The sequence below is a fragment of the Camelus dromedarius genome, chromosome 9, assembly GCF_036321535.1.
Source record: "Camelus dromedarius isolate mCamDro1 chromosome 9, mCamDro1.pat, whole genome shotgun sequence".
Classification (NCBI taxonomy): Eukaryota; Metazoa; Chordata; class Mammalia; order Artiodactyla; family Camelidae; genus Camelus; species Camelus dromedarius.
This window is the reverse complement of record NC_087444.1, coordinates 53,219,298-53,231,032: the sequence shown is the minus strand read 5'-3', so window position 1 is coordinate 53,231,032 and position 11,735 is coordinate 53,219,298. Positions and strand designations below refer to the sequence as shown.

Sequence of the window (11,735 nt, the reverse complement as noted above, 5' to 3'; positions counted from 1 at the left end):
TCACACCTGTGGCCAATCCGTCCAAATGCTGAAATGTTTTCTTCTGTCTCCTCCTGGCGGGGCCTCAGCAGGCCTTCACATGAACCTCCCAATAGGTCTCCCTGCCTCTGTCTTTTCTCTTTCTAGATCACTTTGCATGTCTCCTCTACCTTGGGGGCACACAGTGTCCTTTGTGATGTGCACCTGTGATCTCTCCACCTGGTTGCCTCACCTGCCTCACACAACCTGTGCTCACTTCTAGACTATTTGCTGTTCCTGGAAGGGACCTGGCTCTCTTTGGCCTCCCTCCTTTGCATGTGCAGCTCCCCAGGGAGAAATGGCCTTAACATTATACCTTCACCTGATCACTTCTAGGGTATCTCAGAACTCACCACAGTGGTTCCCTCCTCTGGGAGAGCCTTGGCTACAGTTCTTCCTCTCCACCCTGAGCACCCTCTGCTGACTGTTATGCAAGCCCTCTTAACATGCCTCCTCAGCCATCATTTCACGATGACTCCTGTGCACCTAGGAGCTCCCGGAAGCAGGGACTGTGTCTTTTTCCTCTTTATTCTCAGATCATGGTAGAGACTCAGGTATAATGGTGGAGGGAACAGTGGTTATTCTGGAATTTCTCTATAGTTGGGGCCTAGGGGTAACAGTCTGGTTGGAAGAAGGGCTTAGGGGATTTACCCTGAAGCCACATTTTCAATTAACATTTCATGATGTTTTTGTCTACTATTGGAAGTTATGAGTCTTAAAACAGAATGATGATTTCTAAAAATTACTTTACTGAAGATTGAGGAAAATGGCAGTTTTCCATATTTAAGAATATTATTTTAATTTTGTGTGACTGGGGTGGTGGAAAATAGAAATGCAGGGGCTACTAAAGCATTCTCATCCCCTTCCCCACCCTCAGGTCCTTCGGACAGAAGAGACAGAGGGATGTGAGGAGAAGACTTGGAGGGTGGATCGTGCACTGCTTTTAAATTATGAGAGTTACTTGTGCTTTTTTTTTTAACTTTCTTTTTTAATGGAGGTACTGGAGCTTGAACCCAGGACCTTGTACATGATAAGCACATGCTCTACCACTGAGCTATACCCACCCTTCCCCCGATGTTTGTGTTTTTAGTGGGCATAATGTGCTGGTAACAGGTACTTTAGCATCAGACATCTGCCTCTGACCATCACGTTAATACCTTTCCCCTGAGCTAGGGAGCAAGATAGTCTCTTTTCACAAGTTCAATAAATTATCTACATTTTCTTTTTTCTTAAAAAAAAAGGCATTAACTCATGTTTTCCTTTAGTATCGCCTATAAATAAAATGTGATTTTGTTAACCATTTACCGAAGTGTTAAGGGTAATAAATATTAAGCACAGATTTCTGAAGCATCAGTCATCACTGAAGATCCACATTCTGCTGTTCTATCTCTCTGTTAGTCACCTTACTTCTGGAGTTCTGGAAGCGGCGCCAGGCAGAACTTGCGTAAGAATGGGAGATGGTTGAGCAGGAAGATCAAGTCCGGCCAGAATAGGAGGCGTGGTGTCCCCACGTGGAGATAGATGAGATTACCCAGGAAAAGCGGGCGCTGTTTAGATGCATTTTAGTCTGTTTACTTCTGGACTTGTCAGCCTTCGCTGCATGTTGGAATCACCAGGGGACCTTAAAAAATGTTGCTGCCTGGATTCCATCACACAAACTCTGATGGTACTTAGTGTCCTGGGGTGCATTCTGGCATGGGGAAGTTTTTAAAGCTCCTCTGGTTATTCTAATGTGCAGCCAAGTTGAAGGAGCACTGCCTGGAATGGTGGACACAGAAGAGAAGTGTGGTCCTTCCTTCATAATAACAGTAAAAAGGGGGAAAAGAAAAAGGCTGGTATAAGTGTATGAGAAAAGAGGCATTGATTTGTATCCTTTCATAACACCAATAAAATAAATGCAAAAAAAAAAAAATTAGCCGCTATGACATGGATGTAGAAGGAAAGAGACATTGGTTTTTATAGTTGACTCCCATTTTTTCACATATGCCTTCATTATTGTGGCCTCCTTTTCATCGTAGACTAGGTACCCCTTTGTCTTGAACTAAGTCCCGGTCACTGCTCCCACTTCCGTTTTGGATGTGCACAAAGCAGCGTGGCTCTCATCCTAAAGTCAGAGAAAGGGTAGAAGAAGCAGGGAAACCTTTGCTGAGGTGCCATCAGTGTTTGAGCAGTGTTTGAGCTAGGCATTTTATATAATTGGAAATGTAAGTTTATTGCTGCCACTCCTGTTGCAAAATTAAAAAAATAAAACTATATATCTTTGTATCAATATTCCAGAGCTATGGAAAGATGATTTTTTGAGTCATCTGTATTATTGCTTCTTTCCATCAGCTGAGATAATTTAGAGCTGATGGTACTTGCAGTCAGGAGCAGCAGGAGAGTAGGTTGTGAACATGAATAACTCTTGGAAAGAAAATGCTTATACTAGGAGCATCTGAAAATGTCTCCAACTATAGATTTAATAAATTGAATCACAGATCTACAGAATGTTGGCACTGAAAAGGTCTGGAGGGAGCAGGTCATTCTCCTCTTTTTATAAATGGAAAAAAAAATGAGGTTCAGCTACCAATAGAAAGTGACACTTGTCTTTTACAATGTAATAAGTTTCTAATAATCCCCAATATGAATATTTCCCATTGTTTACAACTGAAGATGGGGGTCAAAGCATATGTTGGTGAAAGACTGTACATTCAGAGATGAAAGTTGAAACTTAGACAAATTTAGATGTTCATAATGTTTTTGAGTCCTGAAAAACAAAAACGTATCATATTGGCAGCATACAAAAAATACTGAAGAAAAGATTTTTGGTCATTTAAACTGCCAATTTTGAATTTAAAATTGCCAACTAATAAATTTAAATTTTCATTGGAACATGCTTGTTGAAAAATTGAAGATGAAGACTCATTTCACTTTATCGTTCTTCCTTATTTTAAAAAATTGTTTAATTTTTTTTTTTAGTTTTTTAATTGAAGTGTTTTACTTTAATTGCAAACGCATGTTCCATTGTTTAGAGAGGCCAGCGTTGTGGTAGTGAGACCTTGGGAATGATGTTGCCTAAATTCATATTTGAACACAGCAGCTTGCTTCCTGAGTGATCTTGGACAACTTAAATTCTCTGTGCCATAGTTTCCTATAAAATAAGAATAGGAGAGTTGCTTCCTCATAACTGTGTTCAGGACGGGTCGAATTAATGTACAGAATCTACTTGGAAGGCTTCCTCGCACAGAGGAATGGCCATGTACTTAGTTACAGCTATTATTATACTATATCTGCTTTTATAATCCAGGTAAATCTTGAGTCTTGCTGATTTCATCTCTAAAAAGAAATCTAAATATAAACTCTAAAATGGAAACTCTAAAACTTCATAGTTGTAGCTAATTAACACATAAAGCTCAACCAAGAAACACACAGTGGAGACAAGGTAGCTGCAGACACCTGTGAAACTTTCTGTCCTGCACGGACCCTAAGCTGTCACTACCGTCACTTCTGAAATCTAAGGCAAGCTCAGGAATAGAGCTTTACAGCTTGGCCTCGTCAGGTACCCAGACCCCTAAGCTCAGACCATGGCAGGGAAACAGTTTACTGTTCACATGTGCATTTTCAAAAAAAATAGTATTAAAACGAACACTGTATGAATTTTATTGTGTTTGACATCGTTAACAGTAAAGAAAAGAAAAAAAAATAAAAAAGGAAAAACACCCATGCAGTTACAAATAAGGAGGCTATGTCTGAAAATTATTATTATTTTTTTAAATTATGTTTAGGATTTAGAGACCAGTTAGGAGAAAAGTCATTTCATTAGTGTAATCCCTTGATTGACTAAACTTGTTTTTTAATTAGGAAGAGGAGCGTGTTCCCTTTACCACCTGGGGAAAGTGTATACATATAACCCTTTGTGCAAGTGCTCTTTTTCTGGGTAAGAACCTGCCACAGACTTTTTAAAATCTAATGTGAAATGCTGAGAAAACTGAAAGTCAAGCTGGGAACTATGTAGTCTCATAGAGAAAACTTTTTCCAGAGAACATCTGAGCCAACACAGGGCGCCACTCTGGAGGTTCCACAGTCTCTTCTGCTCACAGTGCTTCCCCCAATTCTTTTCACCTCATTTGTTCAAATCAGATCAGTGGTTTAGGATTCTCCAGGGTCTGATTAAGAGACCAGATGGAGGCATTAAGAATTCTAAAATTTTCCAAGGGTAACAACCAAGGTAAAATGTCTTAGAATAGACTAACAAAAGGATAGTAGGAACTATCAAAAAAATAAAAATAAAAACTACTGAAAGATATAAAAGATGTTTTAATCACATGATTCTAGAATAAAAGATCATGTCTCCAAAACATCAGAAGTTATAAAATTGATTTGGGGTTTATTGTGAATAAAATCATGTTAGTAATATAATAATTAATAAGATAATGAGAGTTTTACTAGTTCAAGAATAGCCAGATTAGAAAATAGGACAGGAAGCCCAGATATGGGCTCTGATATCAATAATAATTTAATATAAGAGATGGAAGGCATTACAAATCAGGGCGTTAAATAAAGGTTATTCAGTAAATGGAACACTTGTTAGCTACTTGGGGGGAAAAGAAAAGATTGAAATCATACAGTGAACCATATATTGTGATAAATTCCAGAAACATTTACAAAAGTAACACAATTAGAAACAAACTAGAAATAAATATGGATGAATATACAACCTCTAGATGAGCAGTAAGTTTCAGAGGAAATTATAGAAAGATTTCCATGCTTCGGAAGCATCCTAATTTTAAACAAAACACCAGAGGATGTTATTTGTTTACAAATCCGACAAGGGGCTAATTCTTTCAATGCATAGAGAGTTCAGATCACTTCAAAGGTAACATCAAAAAATCTCAGGAGTGTAGAAGGCAGAGAAGGTGAACACACATTCACAAAGGAAAAAATAGATGTCACACTTCAATGGTAATTCAGTCAGTGCACATCAAAATGAAATAGTTTTCCACCTCTCAAGTGACACAGCTCTGTTTATGAGGGTGAAGTGCCAGTGATCACCAATCCCATGCCTAGGTTACTGGACTTTTTTTGTGAAGTATGGTTGATTTACAATGCTGTGTTAATTTCTGGTGTACTCCTGCAGCCTTCTTAGAAAGCAGTCTGGCAGTTCATATCAAGAGTCAAAAATATTCATATGCTTTAATCCACTAATTCAGCTTTGAAAAACTTTTAATCAGGAAGTATTTCAAAATGGCAGGGAAAAGTCAGTATGGATGCAAGTCACAGACATACTTTTATATGTATATATATATATATATATATAAAATCTCAGCCAAAATATTATTCCAACCCTTCACATAGTAGAATATTACGCAGCCATGAAAAAGTGTGTCCATGAAAATATTTTATGACATGTCAAAGTGTTATGCTTATGATAGGCTTGAGAATAAAATTAATATATAAAATGATTTTAATATACAAACAATGCACAATTCTGAAGGAATTATGTCTATAGGTAGAAACATTATTCTTATTTTATTTTTTATTCATTTTCAGAGTTGGAGTCTTTTGCTTGTAGGCGACAAAATCAATCTCCAATGTGTTTAAACAACAACCAAAAAATGGGGATGCATGGGATTTATTGGTTCCTGTAAATGAAAACCTCAGGCCTGAGGTCTGGCTTCAGTCAAGGAGAGATACTGTAGCCCAGATGATGTCAAGGGCTGGTTTTGTCCTGTCTTCATTCTGTGTCCAAGGATGTCTCAGCATGCTGCTTCTAGGCACACAGCATCCCAGATCACACATCCATCCAAACCAAGAGAGGTCTCTTTTGGCAGCTTCCTCTCTTGATAGAGGAAGCTTATCATTCACATGGGCACCAGTACGTATCTCCTCACATAATAGTGGCTCTTACTGGGATATTTGCTAATTCTCAATCATGTGCGAGGCCAATAGAATGAGAGGTATTATTTGTCTTAAACCAACTGAGATCTACTTCTGGTGCTTCAGAAAGAGTGGGTCAATCGAGCTTAAATCACAGGACTAAAAACAGAAGGGAGGTTACTTATCCTAAAGCAAAATCTGGGTCCTCTTCTAAGACTGGGGACAGATCCAGGACAGCAGTTCTGTCCACTACTGAGTACTTTCAAATTTTCTTTAATGAGCAAGTATTAAAGTTATGATCAGAAAAAATGATAAGTAAGAAGAAACTTGAGGAAGGAGAATGGAAAGCTTTCCTGCTTCTTAAGAAATATTGAACCCATTAAGTGCTTGGAAGAAAAATGGAAATGTGTCCAGTTTGTAAAAGTTCTGAAATGAATTAGAATTGATTTCACAGACCATGTAGGAGACAGTGCTATACAGTTAGTGTGTCTTTGGGCTCTTTGAGTATTTCAGTTCTTTCACTTAATGGTTGCTTCATTTGGGGCAAATTGCATCATCTCCACGTGGCTCTATTTCCTCATCTGTAAAAGAGATATAATATTACCTTCCCCACAGGGTGATTGTGAGGATTTAGAAAAATAGATGTGTGTTGAAGCAACAGTAAGCATTTAAAGAATCTTAACTATTATGATTACTTAATACATAATTAAAAAATTATTATGCAGTCTTTTTAAAAATGCATACTACTTAAATGGCCTATATGTGCTGTACAAGAGAAGAAGGCTTAATATACCTTCTATAATACATTTTTCTCTGCCTTAACTAATTTTCACATTTAATCACACACACACCAAAAAGTTATTCCTTTCACAAGCATGAAGCCTTAACTGTGAAGAAAAGGATGATGAAAGAGAGTAGAGGAGGAAATAAAATGCTTTCTCTACAAACTGATGGCTTAAAACTAAGAAAAACACGTTTTTAAGACATTGGTCACCATACTCATAGCTAATACTTAGAGTTTTTCACATGCCTGCGGTTAATGTTCTAATTGTTTTCACAATTAGTAAATCACTGACTCATCACCATAATCCTATAAATTGCTATTATTATCCCCCCATTTTATGGGTGAGGAGATTGAAGCCCCTAGAGGTTAAGAAATTTGCACAAGGCCCTACAGCTAGCATCGGAGCTGGGATCCAGATGCAGGAGTGCGGCTCCAGGAGGGTCTTGTAAACACTCCCTCTGCTCTCTCACCCCTGCAGGTGCAAGCCAGCCTCCCGCTATTACTGTAAATAACATGATGTGGTTCACTTAGTCTTGAAATTCACATTCTTTGTAGCTTTCTCTCTGGGGCAGCCATTAGGAGCAGCCAGGGACACTGAGCACATGCTTCTGGACTATGACCAAGAAGGTAGATGGAAGGAAAACAGTTTAAAACTGGGATCTTTAATGTGCATTCTTCAGTGGCCAGAAAAAAACCCTGCCTAGTGAGGAACTGAAACTGTAACAGGCATGTGCAAATTTTGCTTCAGACACCCCCGTTGCCCTTGGGTCCACACAGTCAGAACTCCAATGGATCAGGGACATGCATCTTGTGCAAATGCAGGGAGTATGATAACCAGCCATTTTAAGATCTCAAGGAGTATGAAAAGCATGTGAAGCTTTCATCAGCAGAGACCTGCTGTCACTTCCAGTATTTCCCTCATGGCACGTCCACAGCTTCACTGGTCCTATTCAGAATGAAGACGACAGCTAGCACCTGCTGACCCCTGAATCAGTGATAGGTTCTCCCTTTAAAGGAAGCATATCCCCTTCATGGGTTACAACTAGTTCATAACCTAAGTAGTTCTATAGATGGAGAAGGGATATTTTCATTGGTTCTGCTACCACAGACTTGTCTCCAAAAGAACATGCCACCAGTTACTCCATGTTCACCCATTTAAAGATACACTTAACAGGCTTCCTTCTTTAGTGCAATTTTAGGTTTACAGAAAAATTCACAGAAAGTGGAGTTCCCATATATTCCCTATGCCCTGCACACAGCTGCTCCTGCTGTCAGCATGTTACATTAGTGGATGCACTCATTCTTTTTGACATCCTTCATTCCTCCTCCCCTAAAGTTTAACATGCCTGATATTCACATCTCTTGTGGCATTTATGTGCGATTTACATCACTTCTCATGTTTATGTGAGGTTTACAGCACATGCATGTTGTCTGTTTAAGCGTGGGTTGGGGGCAAGTTTTCTGTGTAAAAATACGATCATTAGTGAGTCTCATGCTGCTGGGTATTTGGGTTGTCAGGTCCTGTTGACCATTGCTTCAGTTATTGGGGTCATTGTCTACGGACTTTCAGTGTTCATTGTATTTTCTGCAAAACTTCCCAAGAACCTGAATGGAAGAGACCCAATCCAGAAGTACCTGACTGTGCAGGTGGGCCATGCCCATCACTGCTTCCCTCATCAGTTTTATCATCATCATGACCCTGAACGCCATATATGAGAAAGTGGCAATCATGATGACTGACTCTGGTAAGCTCCTCCTGCAGCTGAGGTCATTTCTACACCAGTTTTAGAACCAGGTCAAAACAGAGACTGTATCATTTAGGCATTAGGCACTTCAATTCCAGTACTTCACAGTCTTTAGAAAACTTCAAGTGTAAACGTATTTTCTCTAGCCTATGTGAGAAGAGAATTAGCTTCAGCTTTGCATTAGTAAAAGGGACAAAGGAAGCATTAGAATGTCCAAGCTCTGTGTAAACAGGTCAGTGCTTAATAATAATTTCAATTACATTAGATCACACACCCTATTGTTGAAAGTAAATAGTCTCTGTATTGCAAATAAGTGGAAGAGGGTCGTGGTTCCAGTGGCAGATTTGCTTGTGTGTTACGGAGAGGACAAGTAATCACAGTGTTATATGTCTTCCCCCCATGCTGTTCCTGTTAGTGTAGCTCCATTCTCATCAGCTATGGCTTCTATAATAAATGTTTCTTCTCTCTGGCTTGTATCACAGCCAGTGGCTTAGCAGCCCAAGTTAAGTGCTTCCCACACGCTGCATGTGGCTGGGTCGTTCTCCCAGTGGTCTGCTCAGTGGTCATCTTCTGAAAACACTAAGACCAATTCAAATTCTGAACTAGGAGGATGACCCGTTTTATGTTCCCCAGATGCTTCTAGCAAGTTGCCCCGTGTTTTGTTTGTTTTCTTCAATAGTCCTACCTTACTGCCGTTCAGGGAGACAAGAGAATATCATTTAGCAGGATGTTTAAAAGTACCTTTCTGTCAGCTTACACCTGACAGAGGACAGTTCTTGCCCATTGGATACTGTTGTGCTTATAAATTTTAAGGAACGGCAGACTTTTTTTTTTTTTTTTTGCCTTGTGGGATATTGCGTTCATAGTGGGAGAAACTCTTACAACAGTGTGTACACTTGGAATTAACATAGTAGTTATGTTAAGGAATTCAAAACAGCTTAAATGAAAACAGTGTGAATTGTGTATATATATATACACAATTATATACATATTATACATACACAATTATATACACAATATATATACATATTTATCATGTTAACTCATGTGTCCGTGGCTTTGATTAAGGTCTCAAAGCCGTTCACAGTTTTACAGACTTAACTTTTCTTTATTCTAGCTGCAGAACTCCCAAGGACCAGACTGACTATGAGAACAACCTAGCCATGAAGGTGTTCTTGTTCCAGTTTGTCAACTACTACTCCTCGTGTTTCTACATCACATTCTTTAAGGGCAGATTTGTGACTTATCTGGGAGATCTGGTGTATTGGCTGTGAAAATGCAGAAATGAGGAGGTGTGAATACAGCTTTGTGTTCTGACAGTCTAACCTGTTTCATGTTTTCTCTTAGTTGCCCAATGAAGAGTGTCTTTACTCTCTGTTCCTTAGATTCTTTTAGGCATAAAATAATGACTTTATTTCATGTTAGAGCTATCTAAAATTTAAATGAGATTTTCTTTCTAATATTCCAGTGTGACCCAGGTGGCTGTCTCCTTGAACTGATGACACAGCTGACAATAACCATGGGAGGACAGTCAATCTGGAATAACATACAAGAGGTGTTACTTCCGTGAGTACTAAGTCATGTGATCTTGGGGTGAGAACGGCCCACCCATCCACGTCATTTTCCTGTGTGCCCATCTCTAAAACAGGGGAGACTTTCTGCTTATTAAAGCTCTCCAGATAAGATGATCCAGCCAACAGTGTAAACGTACCTGCTGTTTAATATTTATGCTTAAATACCTTCCTTTTTATGTTTAACTTAAATCCCCAAGTGCTATAGCTTCTGCTTATTAGCCCATCACTGGGGACTGACTGATCAGAGCCCTTTGAGAGATGGCCCTTTTTGGGGCCGTGAACTAAGTTTTCCCACAACTTCCCACAACTTTCTCCTCCTTTTATACATGCATTTAAAAATCCATAACAGGAATTTGTTGAGTGCCTAGTATGTGCTAGTCACTGTATTAAATGTTGTACATATATGTGTATGTGCGTGTGTGTGTACAATTTAATCACCCAAACAATCCTTATTCTTATCTTCCTTTTGCAACTCCTGTGGCTTAAAGAGGGTAAATGATTTGCCCAATCTCTCATTGCCAATAAGAGACCTCTGTGGGACTCAGATGTAAGACCCTATCTCTCTGAATCCATGTTCTTCTAAGAACAGAGACTCTCTTGGGGTCCTAAGGCACAGGGTTACATAATGTTTTAAGAGACACTTGTCTAAAATAATAACTAAAGAGGTTTTGGCTTAATGTTCTCTTCCTAAAAATGAGAAAAGCAGATGTTAGCAAAGGTCACACTGTCCTTTTGATTTTCACATAAGCCCAATCCCATATCAAAGTGGACAGTCCAGTATTATCTGCAATTTCTGAACATTTCAAGGAGCTTACTGTATTCACTTTCTGTTGCTGTTGTAACAAGTATCCCCAAACGTCATGGTAGTAGGAAGAAAAAAGAAAAAGTCTCCACTAAACAACACAAATTTAACCTTGTAGGGTTCTTGAACGCAGAAGCCTGCTGAAGTCAAAGTATTGGCAGGGCTGTTTCTGAAGGCCTCAGGGGAACCTGTATCTTTGACTTTTCTGGCTTCCAGAGGCCACCTGCGTCTCTTGGCCTGTGACCTCTTTTCTCTCTCTCAAGGTCAGCATGGTTGTGTGCCTCTGACTCTGATCCTGTGGTCACATCTCCTCTCCTGTCTCCCCTCTTCTGCCTCCCTCTTCCTCCTTTAACGACCCTGGTGATTATACTGGGCCCACCTCTATAATCCAGCACGTTTGTCTTAGAGTCGGCTGGCTAGCAACCTTAACCGCATCTGCAGCCATAGGCCCCCTTTGCCAGGGAAACTGACGTCTTATATGTTCTGGGGATTAGGACATAGACATCTTGGGGGGGATCATTTTTCTGCCTACCACACTAACCTTTTTAAGATAATTTCTGGCTTTGAGTTTCCGTTCTCATGAAACTGTTGATCTCTCTTCTGTCTTGCCTTCCACACCAGCATTCTGCTCCTGGCCAACCTAACTGCAGAGCTCACCCCTCTCTGTGGTGTCCCCCAAAACCACTTACACAAGCAGGCCTTACTGTTGTTTGGAGCATGGAGGAGAAACTCAAACAACTTGAATTTTGAAATAAAAAACCTCCATCATTTTAAAATCGTCCATGCCACTATAAAAAAATTTATTTTTTTAACTTCGTTTTTTAATTTTTAAACTATTTTAAACTTTGTTACTTTTTTTAAAATTTACTTTTTTTTCTTATCATCCTTCATTGTAGGCTCCAGAAACCTGCTATTCTGCCCACCGCATCCAAGTTCCCTTTCATTGTTTCTCCTCC

General features: G+C 39.4%; 1 non-coding gene across 1 annotated transcript; it reads right to left on the bottom strand.

Moving 5' to 3' along the window:
* Nucleotides 1-1,010: 1,010 nt before the first annotated feature.
* Nucleotides 1,011-1,083, bottom strand: TRNAD-AUC (transfer RNA aspartic acid (anticodon AUC)). The gene has a single exon. It is a non-coding gene; the product is annotated as a tRNA-Asp (tRNA).
* Between the last annotated feature and the right edge of the window lie 10,652 nt (nucleotides 1,084-11,735).